General features: G+C 39.3%; 1 pseudogene; it reads left to right on the forward strand.

The window, feature by feature from the left end:
• Positions 1–13,279: 13,279 nt before the first annotated feature.
• Positions 13,280–14,450, forward strand: LOC702549 (tetratricopeptide repeat protein 4 pseudogene; annotated as a pseudogene).
• The last annotated feature ends 5,789 nt before the right edge of the window (positions 14,451–20,239 follow it).

Consider the following 20,239-nt stretch of genomic DNA (forward strand, 5'->3'; position numbering starts at 1 on the left):
CATTTATTGATTTCTTGTTTAATTTCACTGTGTCTTGATAATGCATTTTGTATAATTTCCCTATTCCTCTCCATTTAATTGTTGTTTTTTTTTTCACTGAGAATATGGGCTATCTTGGTGAATGTTCCATAGGTACTTGAGAAGAATATGTAGCCTGCTTTTGTTGAATAAAGTGTTCTATAAATACCAATTAGCTCAGTCTGCTTGATAGTGCAAATGAGGTAATATGTATCCTTACTGATTTTCTCTTCACCTGATCTATCTATTATTAGTAGAGGGGTATTGGAGTTTCAAACTATAATAGTAGATTTACCTACTTCTCATTTCAGTTCTATTTGGTTTTGCCTCATGTATTTGATGCTCTGTTGTTAGGAGCATACATACTTGAAATTATGTCTTCCTAGAGAATTGGTCTCTATATCATCATGCAAGGGACCTCCTTATACTGATAAATCATCCTTGTTCAAATATCTGTTTTGTGTGAAACTGATATAGCTATTCCAGCATTCTTTTGATTAGTGTTAGCATGGTATAAGTTTCTCCATCTCTGCTTTTAACCTACTTGAGTCTTTATATTAATATTTAAAATGGGTTTCTTGTAGGCAGCATATGATCAGGTCTCTTTTTTTAATCTACTCTGATAATCTCTAACTTTTAATTGTTACAATTAGGCCATTTTTAAGTTGATTTCTAATAAAAATCTACTATCTTTCTGTTGTCCATTTGTTGCTTTGTTCTTTGCGTCTCCCTTTTTTCCTCTTTTCTGCATTTTCTCATTTTAACTAAGAATTTTATTTGATTCCATTTTATCTCCTCTCTGGGCATATCATTTGTACTTTTTTTTTTAACTTCTTGAGTGGTTGCCCAAGGGTTTATAATGCACATTTTTAAATAATCTAAATTTATCTTCAAATAATACTTTATTTCTTCACGGGTAATGAAGATAGCTTAAGCAGAATATTTCCAGTTTCCCCCTTTCAACTCTTCTGATGATGCTGTTATTCATATTACTTATCCATATGCTATAAACTTCCAATATTATTACTATTATTGCTGGAAGTAGACTGTTACCTTTTAGATCAATTAAGAATAAGGAAAATTAGTATATTTTATTATCATTTCTTTCTTTTCTGATGCCTTTCCTTTTTTATATAGATCTAAGTTTCTGACCTATATAATTTTCCTTCTGACTGAAGAATTTATTCTAAAATTTCCTTCAAGGCAGATCAGGTTACAATGAATTCTCTCGTTTTTCTGTTAGTCTGAGAAACTCTTTACTTCTGCTTCACTTTTAGGAAGTGGTCAGCTATAATTTCACTGGCTATAAAATTTTAGGTTGAGATATTTTTTCAACAAGTTCTTTAAAGAACTTACTTCATTTTCCTGTTGTTTGCATGGTTTCTTATAACAAATCTGCTGTAATCCTTATCTTTGTTCCTTTATAAGTGATGTATATTCTTTCCCTGGCTTTTTTCAAAATTTTCTTTTTGTTTCTCATTTTCTACAATTTGAATATAATATGTATAGCTTCTTGGACCTGTGTGTTACTGTAGTTTCAATCAATAAAATGTGAAACTTAGAAAGTGCTTGGCTATTACATTTTTTAATATTTTCTATCCACCCATTATCTTTTTCTTTTTTGTTTTTCTGGTACTCTGTGTATGTTGTAATTTTTAATATTATCCCATAGTTTTTGGATATTTTATTCTGTATTATTATTATTATTTTTAATTTTCTCTTTGCATCTGAGTTTTAGATGTTTCTATTGACCTAAACTCAAGTTCCACGATTCTTTAGATATATTGAGTCTCCTGATGAGTCCACTGAAGGCATCCTTCTTTTCTGTTACTGTTTTCTTATTTTTAGTACTTCTTTTTGAAACATTTTTATAGTTTCAATTTCTCTTCTGACATTGTCTACTTGGCCTTGTATATTATTATTATTATTATTACTATATTATTTTAGCTCTTAACATGGTTACTTAAAAGTTCCTTTCTGATAATTCCTACAATTGTGTCATATCAGAGTCTGATTCTGATTATTTCTCTCTTTTTATTTTGCCTTTTCAGATTGTGAAGCTTTGTTTGTTTATTTTGCCTTTGTCATTCTTTGTAATTTCTTGTTGAAAGCCAGCCATGTTGCATAGGTTAATAGTTATTGATGTAAATAAGATATTAACATGAAGATTTATGGTAAATCTTCATTTAACAAAAATTATGTTAAATAATCATCATTATTTAACACATAGCAAGATTTATGTTAAACATAATATATCTAGGAGTTGAGATATGTTTAATGCTTGTTGTAGCTGTAGCCACTAAAGATTTCAAATGCCTCTAGTAAGTGCTTCTGTTGTTGTTGCTTTTTAAAATTTTCCACCCCATTTGCTTTTTTTTTTTTTTATCCCTCTTTTATACAACGTTCTCAGAAAGGGTCTTAATCTCGCAACTTGTTCAGTTGTAATCCACTTATTACTGGTGGCTTCTTAGCATGGTGATAAGATGTAGGAGGAGTGGCATTTTCTCATCTCCTGACTATATCTCAGTATTTTGGTTGGCCTATGCCTCATGGTATGTTTTGTACAAGTATTTCTCGTACACTTCCACCCTCACTCCCTTCTCCAGCTACAGAATTCCACTGAATACACAGAATTCTTCTAAAAGCTAGCATATTTATGGCATGTTATATTACAGTGAACGGACACAGGCTAAAATCTGCCAAGGGAAGAGACACATGGGGCAGAGTCCCAGAGGATTCCAAATGCAGATCTTCCAGGTGTCATCATCCAGTTGAGTCACAGACAGCATTAATTTATTCAAGGGATGACATGCGTTAAGATAAACATAATATCTCCAACAAAGCAGCTCACCTGAGCCTGGGGCTTTGGCCACTGGACGGTTTGACAGCAGTGTGATTTATGATGGGGGCTATGGGTCATGCAGTATTCACTCTTTCTCCAGAGGGGTGGAGAGTAAAGGTCATTGACTTGGGCAGTCAACTCTGTCTTTTCGCTCAAGCACCAATCAGAACCCGGGACAGCAAGACTCAGCTGAGGGTCCCTGGTTGTCAATACCCCACAAGCATTGTCACATACCATTCCCAGCAGAAGCTGACATTCTCCATGCTCCACCATAAGGACAACTAGAAGCTCCACATCTGGAAAGCTCTTGACTCTGCCCTGCATCTCCCCTCTTGGCTGATGGTAATCTGTATACTTTCACTCAAGTAAACCATAACCATGAGTATAACAGCTTTCAGTAAGTTCTGTAAGAACTCACCTAGCAAATTATCAAACCTGAGGGTGACCTTAGGAACCTGCAAATTCTGCAGATGGAGCAGAAAGCTGCCTTGTGGACTGCCTCCAACTTTACAAACACAGGAAAGGAATCAGCTTGCACAGGAAGCCCCTGCAGGACTGGGCCAGCCTCCTTGCTCTGCTCTGCAGGGGTGGTGTAGCAAGAGAAAGGAGGGAGGGCAGGGAGGGCAGCAAGAGAAAGGTGTGGAGAATGATGCTTCAGAGCTGTAGTCTCCTGCATTCCACTGCAGAAGACAAATTAGTCAGCTTTCATGACAATCCTGGGGGATAAAAAAAAAAAAGAAAAAAGAAACCTTAGAAAATTAAAAAGGATTTTTCCTAAATTAAGATTGACATCATCTCACACATAAAACACACATGTAGATGTCAGGCATGGTGGCTCATGCCTATAATCTTAGCACTTTGAGAGACCGAAGGCAGGTGGACCACCTGAGGTCAGGAGTTCAAGATCAGCCTGGCCAACTAAAAATACTAAAAATACAAAAATTAGCCTGTAGCATGGTGGCACACATCTGTAATCCTAGCTACTCGGGAGACTGAGACAAGACAATCACTTGAACCCGGGAGGCAGAGGTTGCAGAGAGCCAAGATCGTGCCTTTGGGCAACAGAGGGAGACTCCATCTCAAAAAGAAAAAAAGAAAGAGAGAAAGAGAGGAAGGAAGGAAGGAAGGAAGGAGAAAAAGAAAGAAAGAGAAAGAAAGCGTACATGTGAAAATAGTTTTATCCTATACCTTAAGAAAATACTAATCAATTAAAATGTACATCTTGCTTAATCATCAGATTAAAATTAGAGTTTAAACCATATAAAACTTTAAAGAAATAGTCATGTCAACATCTTCTCTCCAACCCAGAATTATAGACATAACCCACTTGCCACTGTGAGTGAAGGTAAGGGGTGCTATGAGATTGAAAAAAAAAAAAAAACTAGACTGAAGAAACCAGAAGAAAAAAATGGCTGAAATACAGGGAACATAACAAGAAAAGAAGAAACACTAGGAATGGACGTCACCGTATACTTTTCAGCCAAGTCCAGACAGTCCCAGAATCGTTCTCAACACAGCACCCCAGTTGCTACAAATAGATAGATCATGAAATGCCTTCACCACTCCAAAATTAAATTAACCATGAACAGCACATGGACTGTGGACCCATGGCATAAAAGGCCAGAGTGAGCTCCATTAGTTCATGCCTGATACTGTGCTAGGTACATTTAGGTACAATGTTTAGCATCCTCAGACTGATGCTCTTTTTGTAATGAGGAAAGCAAGATACAGGGGGAGAATCTGACAAGTCAGTGTCACACCGCTCAAGTTTTACTGGTACGTAGCTACACTCATCATTTCTATATTGTTCACAGCTGCTTTTGCACTAAACAGCAGAGTTGAGTAGTTGTGACAGAGACAGGAAGGCCTGCAAAGCTTAAAATATATACCATCTGGTCCTTTTCAGAAAAAAAGTGTGCTGACTCTGGTCTAGAAAATTGTTCACTATAGTTTTAAAGTTCCAGAATAAATAAGTAGTGTTACATATACTTTCTATTTAGCACTATTTTAAATTAGGGTTGCCAATGATCCACTTCATACTTTGTGAGAAGAGAACAATAAAAAACAAAATGAAATATGACTTTCTTTGCCAATCATTCGACCCATGACTTCATTTCCAAAAAAATAGAATTCTGCGTCCCAAGAGCATTTGGCATATGAGAGCTCCAGCAATCAAAAAGAAAAATATCAATACATTTCAGGCAGTCTTCTTCTGAGAACTAGTTGGGAAGCATTTTATTATATTTATAGTTATATTATATTTATAAATAAAATAATAGTGACCATGAATTGAGTGCACACAATGTGCTTGAAACATGTTAAATGCTTCACAGTATTTTTCTATCCTCAAAACAACACTGAAATACTCATGAAAAGCAAGAACCCATAGTCACACTCAGGGCTAGGGGACTCCAAAGTTGGTGCTCTCCCCCGGCATGCAGAATAAGAACTCTAGGCTGGAAGCTGAGAAGCAAGAAAAGGGAGGAAGAGTAAGCCTTAGCTGGGCACTGGCGCATGACGCACTAGAGCTGGCACCTGGCACATGACATCTTCACATCACACTCTTCCCTCACTTAGATGGAAAAATAAGGTCTGGAGAGGTTGATAAACCTTCCCTGAACTGTTTCCATTCATGGTACTTCTTTCCTTGCCTCTATGTTTCTGATCCGAGCCATCCATGTTAACATCACACATAACTCAATGATTCTACACCAGTGGTCCAGGACGATTAGATGAGGTGTCATTGGTGGGGGGTAGCTCTTGCTACTGAGACCCATCCTCTCCCATAGCAGTACATCACTCACAACATCACAGTCTTTGTTTTCAACAACCCCATTGACCTCAGAGACAAAACATGTCCCATGTAGAGCTGGGAAGAGGTTTAACACTGATAGGGAGGGAAAAGTTCACATGATAATGCAGCCAAGAAACTGAGCTGGCCATTCTGGCCTCTGTTCTCTTGCTGTGAACTTGAGCTCCCATAGCCAAGTACAACTCAGGGTGGCCATGTCCAGAGCATGTTAAGGGCCTTTTCATTCTATTTCCTCGTCAGTATCCTGGGAAACGGGCAGTAAACACCAAGACAACAGGACAAGGAAATAAAATCTTAAGCAATTAATTATTATAAAATTTCCACACACGTTCCAAGAATGAGGAATAACAAGAATAAGTAGGCTGGATAAACATGGTTTTATATGGATTTTATTCTTCCAAATGTCTTCTATGTACAAACTCCAAGTGGAACCTAAAACTTAAAAAACAGAGCTGTTTAACAACACTGTCATACTAGAAGCTTATGAAGGGGCTGCAGCCCAGCCTGGCCAACCAGGCCTGGCACCTGAGGGGTCCCTCATTGAGCAGAAGGGACTCTGGGGCTTGTGCAGAAGGCAGAATGCAGAGGATACAAAAGCCCACCTCATGCACCTCTCTCTACATCCATCCCATTTCTCCTTTTGTAAGCTGGGTCTGCCTTTATAATTTTAAAAGGAAACACAAGGAAACTTTTATCTCCACAATTTCGCAGTATATAAAAAATCTGTTTCCCCACTTGGTTAAAAAAATAATTTATGAATCCCTCGAAAATCCTCAATAACAGTTTCAAGAGGCTGTGTTGTTATCCTTGCTTTCTGAAAAACAGTCAATGTGACATTTCCATAGGCATCAAAAACAAGAGGTCGTATCTCTCCTGGCCTCAGTTCAAGTAACTCTTCCCTAATAGTGGATCTGTTTATCTTTCAGTGACATGATAGTCATGTCAAAACCACAAAGTGAAGTAGACCATCAACATGATTACCAGTTGATTCAAACCAAAAGGCCAGGGTAGCACCAATGGCATGGCTCCAGTGGACTACAGTAGTCTATTGTGCTTCTTTGATAATTTATCATTCAGATTTTCACTTTGGTTTACCACTGTGATTCATCTATTTCTTCATTCAACATATGTTTATTAAGTATGGTCCATATTCCAAACACAGTACTGGGCACTGAGGACACAATTCAAAGATAACAACTGGACACAAGAGAAATCTGCGGTCAAACAAGGACCCTGGAAGCACAGTGGGATACAGCACACTGGGATCAGCCCTGCAAACACAGCCCACCCAGGGAACCAGGGGCACCCTGAAGGCAGAGCCTAGCCTGAGGGGTGCAGAGACGACTTCCGAGAACATTTAAGGATGCCCAAGTGAATTCCTGAGAAAGGAATTGAAGTTAGCTCCATGGAGACTAAGGAAATGGTATCCTGACAAGAAGTACAGCTGAAGGCCCTGAGTGGTGACAGCTTGTATTAGTCTGCTCAGGCTGCTGTAACAAACACTGCAGCTTGTGCAGCTCAAACAACAGAAATGTATTCTTTCACCATCCTGAAGGCTGGAAGTCTGAGATCAAGGTGGTGTCAGGGCTGGTTTCTCCTGAGGCCTCTCTCCCTGTCTTATAGATGAGGCATCTTCTCCCTGTGTCCTCATATGGTCATTTCTCTGTGTGTGAGTCCTAACTTGCTCTTCTTAAAAGATCAACAGTAATATTGGATTAGGACCCACCCTAAATACCTCATTTTACCTTAATTGGTAAAGATTCTATCTCCAAATCTAGCTGTATTCTGGGCTCCTGGGGCTTAGTTCAACATGTGAATTTTGGGGTGACAGGATTTGACTCATAACAGAGACTTACAAGAGTTCAATACAAAGGGCATGTGATAGCAGAATGGAAGGTGGTGAGAGGTGGCTCTCCATGCCCCTGACCACTGGGAAGACAGGAGCCCAACCACAGCCCCACACACTTGCTGTGTAAGCATCTGAATGGCTGGTGGCCTTTGAGACCACAATGGGAACCACCCATGGCACAGGGAGCATATATGGCATGAGAAGGACTTTCTAATCCAGGTGGGGTCTCACTGGGACAGTGCCTAACCATAGGCCACATAACAAGGTATGTGACGGAGTGCAGGCATGTTTGGCACCAAAGCCTGTGTTCCATCACACACAGGTGCTGAGAAGGTGTATGTCTTAGCCTGGGCTCCCATAACAAATTACCTGGGTACCCTAAACAGCCAACATTTGTTCCTTACTGCTCCAGAGGCTGGAAGTCCAAGATCAGGGGACCAGCCAGTTGGTTCCCTACTGGGGGCTCCTTTCCTGGTTTGCACACAGCCACCTGCTGCCTCTGTCCTCACAGGACTGTGAGACAGAGGAAGCTCTGGTGTCTTTTCCTCTTCTTGTAAGAACACTAATACCATCATAGAGGTCCTTAGGACTTCACCTAACCCTAATTATATCCTAAAGGCTTCACCTCCAAATACCATCACAGGGGCAGTTAGGGCTTCAATATATGCACTTCAGGGGGTCACAATCCCACTCACAGCAGGATGTGAGGCCAGGGACAAGCAGCCTGCACATCCTGGGGCAGACTGAGATGGCTGCCACGGTGAGGGAGAGAAGGTTCACCCCAACCCTGCATGCTGAAACCATGCCGGCTTCCAAGGCCACCAGGCCACACACAGCATTTCATTCTATCCTCAGAGTGTCCAGACACTAAGTTAAACATTTTCTTCTTGAGCTACAATGCAAGATCTTTGATGAGCAGTCTCTCGCCCCAGTCTTAATTCGTCCAGGTTCCCCTGTAACTCCGTGACGATTAATTAGCACCCATGTTCAACATTTTGCCTTATATATCAAAGTAAAGTCTTATGACAGTCATTTGATGCGTTTTAAATTTTATGGTGCTAGTATGTGTCGGTGGGGAGGGAGGAATACAAAAAGTGTTCTCATTAACAGTTTGTTCTTTTCACTTCTTGCCCACATCCCTTGAAAACAAGAGCAGGTGTATGTTTTGCTCATGCAACTCCTAAGAAAGTGCTTTGAAAATTCAGTATCTCCTGATCTTGGATGGCAGAGGTATCTCAAAGAGAAAGATTTGGAGATCAGACTAAGGTAAAAAATAACTTTATTTTAGCAAAGCAGACACAATTGCTCTCAGCTACAAAGGGACAATGCCCAGACTCCGCCTCTACCGCAGGAACAACAGTGTGGCCTTCCAGCCCCAAAACAAGACAGCCAAGTGAGAGCTAGCTGAGACAGTGGGGCTCTGCCCTGCTTTCCCCAAGGAGTGAAGACATTTATTTGAAGTTTGTGTTGAAAGATCATATATACGTATGAACCAACTAGGTTTTCTTTGTCAGACACTGCAGAAAATACAGGACGCCTCCTCATATGTCACCACAGTTCTCCCCAAAAAGGCAGGTGTTCAGGCTGGAGAAGTCAAAAGGCGGCGGCAGGCACACCATGCAATTCAAAGAGTGCACCAGCTCCAGGTCTCAGTCAACTGAGTAAAAAAGTGGCTCCATTAAGCTTCTTCAAACAGGAGAACTTTATGCTGTCATATCCCTTTCTCATGTACATGCAGGTTCTGAAAGATTCCTCGCATCTGCCAAGATCCTCACCTGATTTCAAAAGGAAATTGCTTCTAGAAACTAAATCAAATTCATCATTTTTGCAGCTATTAAAAGAGAAAGTCAACTTCAGTTCTAAATAGGGCCCAAAGCAAGGCTGGTGGAAGCATTCAACCATCTTTAGTCTATTGGTTAATTCATCTGTCCATTCATTTGCTTAAATCGCTTACTTTTAGCTGCTGGGTTTCCCTGAGTGACTACAGGAAATCCAAGACTCCCGTTCATCCCTCACCCCCTGGCCTACCCATGCATCACCCTTTCTGAGCCAGTTCACACCCCTCCCTGACTCTTAAGTCCTTCACAGTCTTTCTTCTGTCCTTCTTCCGGGTGTACTTCAGCTGACTCCATGTGTACCCTCTGGACTCATTTCCTGGCATCCTTCTCAGGTGTTGCTGTTTTCTTTTAAGGCTTCAATCCATTGGGCCTGGATGTGGGGTAAATACCTTCTTGCTCATTGAAATCTCCAGATCATTCTCCACCTCTCTTCCCTTAACCATCAGACCCTACCACCACATGCCTGGCACAAAGCGAACATTCAATACTTTTTAAATCAAATTAATGATTGTCATCCATTACCGCCCACTTTCCGCCCCACATGTGCAGTAATCTCTAGACCGCTGGTCTTCCTCTTCATTCCTTGATCATGGTCACTAGGATCTCTGCAATCACTGCTGCCACAGTTTTTGATGATTTTAATATACACAAGAGAGCTCCTTGCAGGGCCTAGCCTTCCCCTTCATTTATTGCATCATCTCCAGATGAGTCTGTCCTCTGCTCCACCTCAGCCTCCCACCCCTCCCATGGCCACTCCAAGACCTTAGCATCACTAAATGACCACAGCACCTCCATTCACTCAATCTCAAACATTCCACCCTCCCATCTCTTTTAAGTGTCCAGCTCCCTTCCTTCAGTACCTCTAGTCTGACAATACTGTGACTCCAGTTACAATGTTTTATTCATGGATCTGAACATATCACATCAGGTCTTTATTTCCTCCTGCCTCTATTTAAATTGCATGGTACACCATCATGATCATGCCCTTGCAAACACCCCAGCTACCTGGCTTGCTGCCTCTATCAAATCACCCTTGCAAAATAACTAACTTTCCATAGGCCATGCCTCCCCATAACCTTAATTGGAGAAAAATACACAACCATACTGTCTCAATTCATGTTATATTAGTGACCAAGTGAGCAATAACCAAGCAATACTACTTTATTTCCCTAGCACAGATCAGCTCCCACTGTACCTGGGAGATTCTCACACCTTTTCTTTTCTCTTGAAACCCACAGCAACCCCTTCATTGATGACAGTGCTTCCCAGTGCAAGGAGAAGCAAGGCCAAGAGAACTTTCACCTGCTTTCCTCACAACAGTTAACCAACCAAGTGTAATCTGACTCTAAAGTCTGGCTTCATTCATTTTACTCAACAAATATTTACTGAAGAATATACTAAGTGCTATAAATTCTGTAGTGAAGTGAGCAGGGTGTGGGAAGACAAAAATCCCTACTTTCATTTAGATTATTAGTTTACTATTGCTGCTGTAACAAATCACCACATATTCAGTGGCTTAAATCAACACGAATGTATTATCTTACAGTCCTGGAGGTCAACAGTCCCAAATGTATCTTAAAGGGTTATAATCAAGGTGTCAGTATGGCAAGTTCCTTCAGGAGTTTCCAGGGAAAATTGGTCCCTTACCTCCCCACGTCTAGAGGCCATGACATTCCTTGGTTCCTGGTCATATCACTCAACTCTCATCTTCCATTATCACTTTGCTTTCTACCCTTCATCTATTTTTGTTATTGTTCATCCTTTTGGTGTCATATCTAAGAAATTAAGATCATGAAGATTTAGTTGTATGTTTTCGTCTGAGTTTTGTAGTTTTAGTTCTTATATTTAAGTGTTTTATTCATTTTTGGTGAGTTTCTGTATATAATTTGAGGAAAAGGTTCATTTTTTTGCATGTGGATACACAGTTTTCCCAGCACCATTTGTTGAAAAGATTGTCCTTTTGCCCATTGAATGGCTTTTGTGCCCTTGTCAAAAATCAATTGTCTGTGTATGTGAGAGTTTACTTCTGGAATCTTTATTCAAATCTATTGGTCTGTAAGTCTGTCTTTATACAAGTACCTCACTGTTTTGATTACTGTAGCTTTGTGATAAGTTTTGAAATCAGGAAATGTGAGTTGTCCACATTTATTCTTCTTTTCAAGATTGTTTTGGCTGTGCAAGGTCCCTTAAGATTTCATATGAACTTTAGGATGGGTTTTCTATTTCCACAAGAAAAAAAAAATTGTTGGATTCAATCTGTAGATTGCTTTGATTAACAAAGCAAATCGAGTAGCATTATCACCTTAACAATATTAAATCTTGCACCATGAACACATTCCATTGATTTATGCCTTCTTTAATTTATTTCAGCAATGTTTTGTAGTTTTCAGTACATGTGTTTAATCTCCCTGTTTAAATTCCTAAGTATCTATTCTTTCAGATGCTACTATAAAAAGAAAGTTTTAAAAAATTTCCTTGTCATATTGCTTATTTCTAGTGTATAGAAACACAACTGATTTTTTTATTGATTTTGTGTCCTGCAACTTTGCTTAATTCATTTATTAGCTCTAATAGTTTTGTTATTAAATCCTTAGGGCTTTCTACACATAAGACCAGGTCATCTGTGAATGGAGAACTTCTCTCTTTTCAATTTGTATGATTTTCATTTATTTGACTTCTCTAATTGCTCTGGCTAGAATTTCCACTACTATATTGAATAGAAATAGCAATAGTAGGAATCCTGCTCTTGTTCCCATTGTTAAGGGAAAGCTTTTGAGTCTTTCAATACCACATGTGATGTTAGCTGTGGGCTTTTCATATATCACCTTTATCATGTTATAGAAGATATCTTTTATTCTTCATTTACTGAGTGTTTTTATCATTAAAAGAATGTTGAACTTTATCAAATGATTCCTCTGCATCAACTGAAATTTTTATATATTTTGGGGTCTTTTTTCTCCCTTCATTCTATTCATGTGGTTTCTTATATTGAGTGATTTTCATATGTTGAACCATTCTTGCATTACTGGGAAAATACTGTTTGTCATGGAGTATGATCCCTTTAATATGCTGCTGTATTCAGTTTTATAGGATTTTATTGAGAGGTTTTGCATCTATATTTATAAGAGACAATCTTGTAATTTCTTTGTCTGGCTTTGTATCTGTGTGATGCCAGCCTCATACAATAAATTATGAAGTATTCTCATCTCTTCAATTTTATGAAAGACTCTGGCAATGATTGGTGTAAATTTTCATTAAAGAACTGATAGAACTCATCAGTGAAGCTGTCTGATACTGAGCTTTTCTTTTTTGTAAAATTTTTGATTACTGACTCAATCTCTTTACTCACTATTGGTCTCTTTAGATTTTCTATTTCTTCATGATTCAGTGTTGGTAGGTTGTATGTTGTAGGAATTTATCAATTTCTTGTAGGTAATCCAATTTGTTGGCATATAATTGTTCATTAGTAGTCTTTTTTGATCCTTTGTATTTATGTGGTATCAGTTGTAATGTCTATGATTTCATTTTTTGTTTATTGTAGTCTTTTATTTTTAGTACAGCTAAAGGTTTGTCAAATTTGTTAATCTTTTTAAAGAACCAAGTTTTAGGTTCATTGATACTCTCTCTTGTTTTTCTATTCTCTATGTCATTTATGTTTCCCCTAATCATTATTTCCTGCCTCCTCCTTGCTTTGGCTTTAGACTGCTTTTCATTTTCTGGTTATGTAAGACATACAATTAGATTTTCTATTAATATCATTCTTTTTAAAAGTGTTTAGAGCTTAAATGTTCCTTCTGACCACTGCTTTTATTGCATCCATAAATTTTGGATATTATATTTTATTTTTATTCATTGTAGAGTATTTTCTACACTTCACGGCACTGGGACCTGGGCTGGAGGGCAGGGCATCAGCTGTGGAGCAACATGAGCAGGACCCCACCTCAGATGACACCATGAACTCGTTCCTGGAAAAGTTCCAGAGCCAGCCTTACCGTGGCGGCTTTCATGAGGAACAGTGGGAGGAGGAATTTGAAAAGGTCCCCCTGTTTATGAAGAAAGTGCCATCAGAAATTGATCCCAGGGAGAATCCTGACTTGGCTTGTCTCCAGTCAATTATTTCTGATGAGGAGCTTTCTCCAGAAGAACAGGCCAATACCTATAAAGATGAGGGCAATGATTATTTTAAAGAAAAAGACTACAAGAAAGCTGTGATTTCCTACACTGAAGGATTAAAGAAGAAATGTGCAAATCCTGATTTGAATGCTGTCCTTTATACCAACCGGGCAGCAGCACAGTACTATCTGGGCAATTTTCGTTCTGCTGTCAGTAATTTGACAGCTGCCAGAAAGCTAAAATCCTGCTACCTCAAAGCAATAAGAGGTGCTTATGCCATCTGGAACTGAAATACTTTGCCAAGGCTGTGAACTGATGTGATAAGGGACTGCAGATAGATGCCAAAGTGAAGAAGCTTCTGGAAATGAGGGCTAAAGCAGACAAGCTGAAGCAAATTGAACAGAGGGATGTGGGGAAATCCAACTTGAAAGAAAAGGAGAGGAATCAGAATGAGGCTTTACTCGAGGCCGTCAAGGCTAGGAATATCAGGTTCTCTGAAACTACCTGTGAGGATGAAATTTCAGCCTCAGAAGATCTAGGGGACCTTTTTTCCTGGAGGAACTAGGGGAGTTTTTCCTGGAGGAACTCAGCTCTGAGAACCCCCATGGAGCCAGGCTGAATCTAGATAACCAGGGCAGGCTGAGCTGGCCTGTGCTCCTTCTGTACCCAGAGTATGCCCAATTGGACTTCATCTCTGCCTTTCATGAGGACTCCAGGTTTATTGATCATCTAATGGTGATGTTTGGTGAAACACCTTCTCGGGACCTAAAGCAAAAATATTGTTCTGATAATTTGGAGGTCTACGTTGAGGATGAGGACAGAGCAGAACTGTACCGGATGCCTGCCAAGGGCACCTTGCTGCAGGTTCTACAGCACCACAGGTACTTTGTAAAAGCCCTGACACCAGCATTTTTGGTCTGTGTAGGATCCAAACCTTTTTGAAAGAATTATCCTGGGGGAGAAAGGTGCACCAGATGACTGAGCCAGGCCCCCTGGATCTCCTCCCTTACCCTCCTCTGCTGGGAACCTAGCACGCCTGAATCAGTCCAGTGCCTTATTTTTGTCACCAAGGGGATAGTCCTTCCTAGTATCGTGGTGGGGGAGGAGCCTCTGGTTTCCCTAAACTGCAGCCTCTCTGGCTGGTCTTCACTTTCTTCAGTTGATATAAAATTCTGTGCCTTGGCCATGACATCCTTGGATTCCATCTCTAAAGGGACCATCTGCTGCAGTTACCATGGCAACTGACCTGAGCGGCACCCTGGTCTGTGGAGATGGACTCAGGATCCAGTGACATGATTCTGAACTTTTGTGGAGTTTGACACCTTGTTACAGAAGCTACCCTTCAAACTGCACATCTACACACAAACAAACTATGCATAGGATTCCAAGGCTTTAAAGCTGAGAGACTCTGGCCTCAAGTTATTTCATGAACACAGAGGGGAGCCATGTGTGGTCACTGTAGATGACTTGAGGTGAAATGGGGGCAGGAAAGCCACATCCTGCTCTGCATTTATAAAGACCGTACAAACTGAGATCCTTGGTACCCCTAAAAGGATCGCCAGTTTCCTTCATCTTTGCCATATGGAGGACTGTGACAGACTAGGACAGTGGCCTCTGAGTTCCCCTGTAGTTTTCACATTTTGAGATTTTGTGTCTTTTAAACTGGAAAACCTTCTAGCATGTTGGGTTGTTGTTATAGGGTATATCTTTGTCTGCAGCAGCTTATTGCCCCCTTCCTAAGAAGAGTTTATCTACCATGAAAAAAAATGAGTATTTTCTAAGTTCTTCTTTGACTTATAGCTTATTTATGAGTATGTTGTTTAATTTCCACAGATTTCTGAGTTTTCCAGGTATCCTTCTGTTACTGGTTTCTGGTTTCATTCCTTCGTAGTAAGAGAAAATACTTCATATGATTTTCGCGTTTTAATATTTACTGTGACTTGTTTTGTGGCCTAACATAAGATCTAGCTTGCAGAATGTTACATATGCACTTGAGAAGAATGCATATTCTGGTGTTTGTGGTAGTGGAGTATTATTTACATGTCTACTAATTCCATTTGTTTATAGTGTTGTTTAAGTCCTCTATTTCCTTACTGACACTTTGTCTTTGTTCTATTCATTATTGAAAGTGGGATATTAAAGTCTCCAAATATTATTGTAGAATTTTTTTCTCAGTTTATTTCTGTCAATTTTTGCTTCATGTGTCTTGGGGGTTCTGTTTTAGGTTCATGTATATTTATCATTGTCACATATGCTTGATGGATTAACCTTTTTTGAATACACAATTTTCTTGTCTTCTATGATAAATTTTAAAGTCTAGGCAGCACATTCAGCAATCCTGTGGCTGTCTCTTGCTTCAACAGTGTTTGGATGGAACAGATCCAGGAACTCTCTTTCTTCCAGTCTCCAGCCACCTTCCAATCTTCTCTCCATTTTCAAACTTCAGGACCATCTTCTCAGTCATCTCCTGCTTCTGGGACCAGCCAACACCATTTTAGTGGTTAGTCCCTTCTTGCTGACTAACCATGAGCTCCCAGATTTATCAGAATTATTCCATTGAGGTGGAGGCAGCCATCAACCACTTTGTCAATTTGTACTTGCAGGTCTTCTAAACCTATTTCTCTCTGGGCTTCTATTTTGACCATGATGATGTGGCTCTGGAAAGCACGGGCTACTACTTCTGCAAATCAGCTGAGGAGAAGCATGAGAGTACCAAGCATCTCTCAAAGATACAAAACCAGTGTGGCAGCATGCTATCTTCCAGGACCTCCAGAAGCCGGCTCAAGATAAGTGGGGTAGAACTTTGGATGCCATGGAAGCCACCATGGCCCTGGAGAAAAATCTGAACTAGGCCCTTCATGCCCTCAGTTCTGCCTGCACAGATCCCCTTCTCTGTGACTTCCTGGAGAGTCATGTCCTAGATAAGGAAGTTAAACTCATCAAGAAGATGGATGACCACCTGACCAACCTCCCCACAGGCTGGCTGGCCTGGAGGCTGGGCTGGGTGAGTATCTCTTTGAAAGGCTCACCTTCAAGTACAACTAGGAGCCTACTGAGCCCAGTGACTTCTGGGAGGCCCCTTGCAAAGTAACAGGGCTTCTGTCTAAGCCTCTCCCTCCAGCCACTGGACAGCTTTTTAACTACCCTGGAGCACTCGCCCAAGCCTTGGATCAAATTGAAATAAAGCTTTTGGAAGGAAAAAAATAAAATTTAAAGTGTATTTTGTCTAATAATAGTGGAGATGTCCCAGATCTCTTTTGATTAGTAGTTGCATGAAATACCTTATCTGTCCTTTTATTTTCAGCATTTTTGTGTCTTTATAGCTAAAGTAAGTCTCCTTTAGATAGCACATAGTTGGATCATGTTTTTTAATACATACTGAAAATCTCTGCTGTTTAATTGAACAGTTTGATTCATTTATATTTAAAGTGATTACTGTCAAGAAAAGGTTTCCTTCTCTCATTTTGCTATGTTCCGTAGATTTTGTATATTTTTTTCTCAATTCCTTCATTATGGATTTTATTGTGTAATTGATTTTTTCTAGTCCATTTTTGTTCAATTCTTATTTTCTCTTCTGCATAGTTTTTAATTATTTTCTTCACTTTTTTAAGTTATTTTCTTTATTTTCTACTGCACAATCTGGAGATTGTAATTAACATCTTATGTTAATTACAAACAATGTAGCTTGAATGAATACCCTCTTAGCCTGAATTGTGTACAAAATCTCTGCTACTATACAGCCTCATCCATCTCTTTATGCTATTGTTATCACAGATTTTGCCTTTACACACTCAGTGCCCATTAACACAAATTTATATTATTTTGGGCATTTGAATTTTAAACCATATAGGGGAAAAAAGAAAAAGGAAAGAAGTTACAAACCAGAAATACAATAATATTAGCTTGTATATTTATCTCTGTAGTTGCCTTTACTGGTTTTCTTTAATTCTTCACACAGCTTTGAGTAACTGTCTAGTGTCCTTTTACTTCAGCCTCAAGGAATACCTTTAGCATTTCTTGTAGGACAGGCCTACTAGTGATGAACTTCTTCGAAGTTTATTTATCTGGGAATGTCTTAATTTCTTCTTCATTGATTAGTTTTGCCAGACAGAATTCTTGGTTAACAGTTTTGTTTTGTTTTGTTTCTATCAGCACTTTAAATATATTATCCCAATTCCTTCTGCCCTCCATGCTTGCTGATGAGATGTTGACTCTTTTTCTTATTTAAGATTCCTTGTACAAAAACATGACAAGTTGCTTCTTACCTCATGCTTTCAAGATTGTTTTTTGGCTTTTCCTTTTGAAAGTCTAATTATAATGTGTAATGGAGTCTTTGTGCCCCTTCGGCTAAAAGCCCATTGAGATTCCCTGATATACTGATTTATGTTATTTCTCACATTTGAAAAATTTGGGCCATTTTTTCTGCTCCTTTCTCTCCTTCTTATTCTGGTATTTCCATTATGCATATAATGGTACACTTGATAGTATCCCACAGTTCTGTTAAGGTATGTCCATTTTTCTTCATTTCTTTCCACTTCTGCTTCTCAAATTGAATAATCTACATTGAGCTATCTTAAGTTCAGTTTGAAATTTTGAGGATGCTTTCTTCTTTCTGTTCAAATTTTATGCTGAATCTCTCTAGTGAAGCTTTCATTTCAGATTGCATTTTTTAGCTCCAGAATTTCTGTTTGATCTATTCTTATATTTTCTATCTTTGTTGGTAACCTCTATTTGCCTAGGCATCATAGTTACGGTTTCCTTTGTCCATGGTTTTTATCTCTCTGAGCATATTTAAGATGACTGATTTAAAGTCTTTTTATAATAAATCCAATGCCTGGGTTTTCTTGGGGACAGTTTTGGTTCATTTATTTTTTCCTGTGAGTGGGCCATACATTCTTGTTTCTTTGCATGTGTTGTAAATTTTTGATAATTGGACATGTTGAATATCATAATGTGTAACTCTAGAAATCATAATCTTCTCCCTAGGATTTGCTGTTACTACTTGTAGGTTGTAGTTGTTTAGTGACTCTTCTAAATTCTTTTTATAAGACTGTTTTCTCTGTTATGTGTAGTCACCGAAGTTCCAGTTCTGTTAACTTACTGGTCAGCTGGTGATTTAACAGAGATTTTCTTAAATGCCTAAACCCAACGTAACAAAAAATACTTAAAGTCTTTGTGGATTGGCTATGTGTTTGAGCATTCCTTTAATGCTTAGCTAGGCCATTTACATTTGCTTAATGTCCACTTTCAGCTTCAGAGGAGCCTAAAGACAGGAGCCAGAGATGAAAGTTCATGGTGTTCTCCAGTCTTTTCTGAGCACGTCTAGTCCTGGGCATTTGCGTGGACTTCCAGATTATCCGATTATGTGGAATCTATTAAAATATTTATTCTCATATTTATATTCTTTCCCTGACTTTTCCTAACCTTTCTAGTCTGTCCGCTGCTTTTCCTATCTGTTATAACTTTCCCCAGGCAGCAACAGTGACTATATTTGCCTTAAATCCTTTCTTAAAATTCCACCCAGGTGGCTGCTTCAGGCCTGAGAAAGTTCAGAGGCATGTGAAACAAAGGGAATTCCCTGACCAATCACTCGGGGAGCCACCAGACAGACGTACAATCATAATTGCTTGAGACTAAGTCTTGCAGTGCCTCCTCTGGGGCCACCAAGTTATGTCAGTAACATGGGCAGCCAGCCCCATAGCTACCACCAAGCTGGAAAGTGGTAAATTGTATGGGTAAGTTAAAGCACCACAATACTCTTTTATGGAAATTTAGGAACTTTTTTCTTTGTGAAACATTTCCTTCATTGTCATATATTTTTTATTAGATTCCTTAGTTTTAAAAAGTTAATCCTAATAGTTCATGCCAACTTCATTGGTGCTTTAGTGAAGAAACAGTTTTGGAGTTCCCTGCTCTGCCATTTTCTGCTTCTGCTTGACATTTTAAAAGAACCACAGGCTACTGTGTTAAGAGTTAAGAAGAAGCAATAGAGAGGACTGAAGCTGGGAAGCCAATGGCAATAATGAGATGAGACATGAGGGTGCCTTATATGGCGAACGGTGGTGGTGATAAGGAGTGATTAGATTCTAAGCATATTTAGGTGATACAGCCAAAGGATTTGCAGATGGATTGGAATGTAGACAATGAAAAATGTGGAGCAGAGAGGCCTAATAAAGGGGAAGGATGAATTTGTCATTACTGAGCTGAATTCCTGAAGTTGTTTTCTGACTGGTCTCCCGGATTCCATGTTCAGTCTTCTATAATCCATTGTCAACAGAGTAGCTGGAGTGAACCTTCCAAAACTGAAATGAGATGATGTTACTCCTCTGCCCAGTGTCCCATCCCAAATATTTACAATGGCCTACAGAGTCCTAAATAACCTGAGTCCCTGCAACTTTTCTGTCCACATCTCTTAATTCACTCTGTTCCAGCTGTGTTCCACTCTGGCCTTACTGTTCCTACAAATCACCATACAGGATCCTAACTCAGGGCCTTTGCACTTGTGTTCCTTGATATGCATGGCTCCCCCTTCATTTCTTTATGTCTCTATGTAAATGTTACTTTATTGAAGATGCCTTCTTGTTCACCTTCTGGGAAAAATAAAAACAAAACAGCAAATTGAGCCACTCCAAATGTCCTGACATTTCCTATTATCTTCTGCTGCTGTATTTTCCCCACAATATGTCTATAGTTGTTTCTTTATTTGATGATTTGCCCTCTGCTCACTCTTGCCCCATAGAATGTAAGCTCCATCAGCATGAGTCAAC

Source organism: Macaca mulatta, chromosome 3 (genome assembly GCF_049350105.2).
Source record: "Macaca mulatta isolate MMU2019108-1 chromosome 3, T2T-MMU8v2.0, whole genome shotgun sequence".
NCBI classification, from domain to species: domain Eukaryota; kingdom Metazoa; phylum Chordata; class Mammalia; order Primates; family Cercopithecidae; genus Macaca; species Macaca mulatta.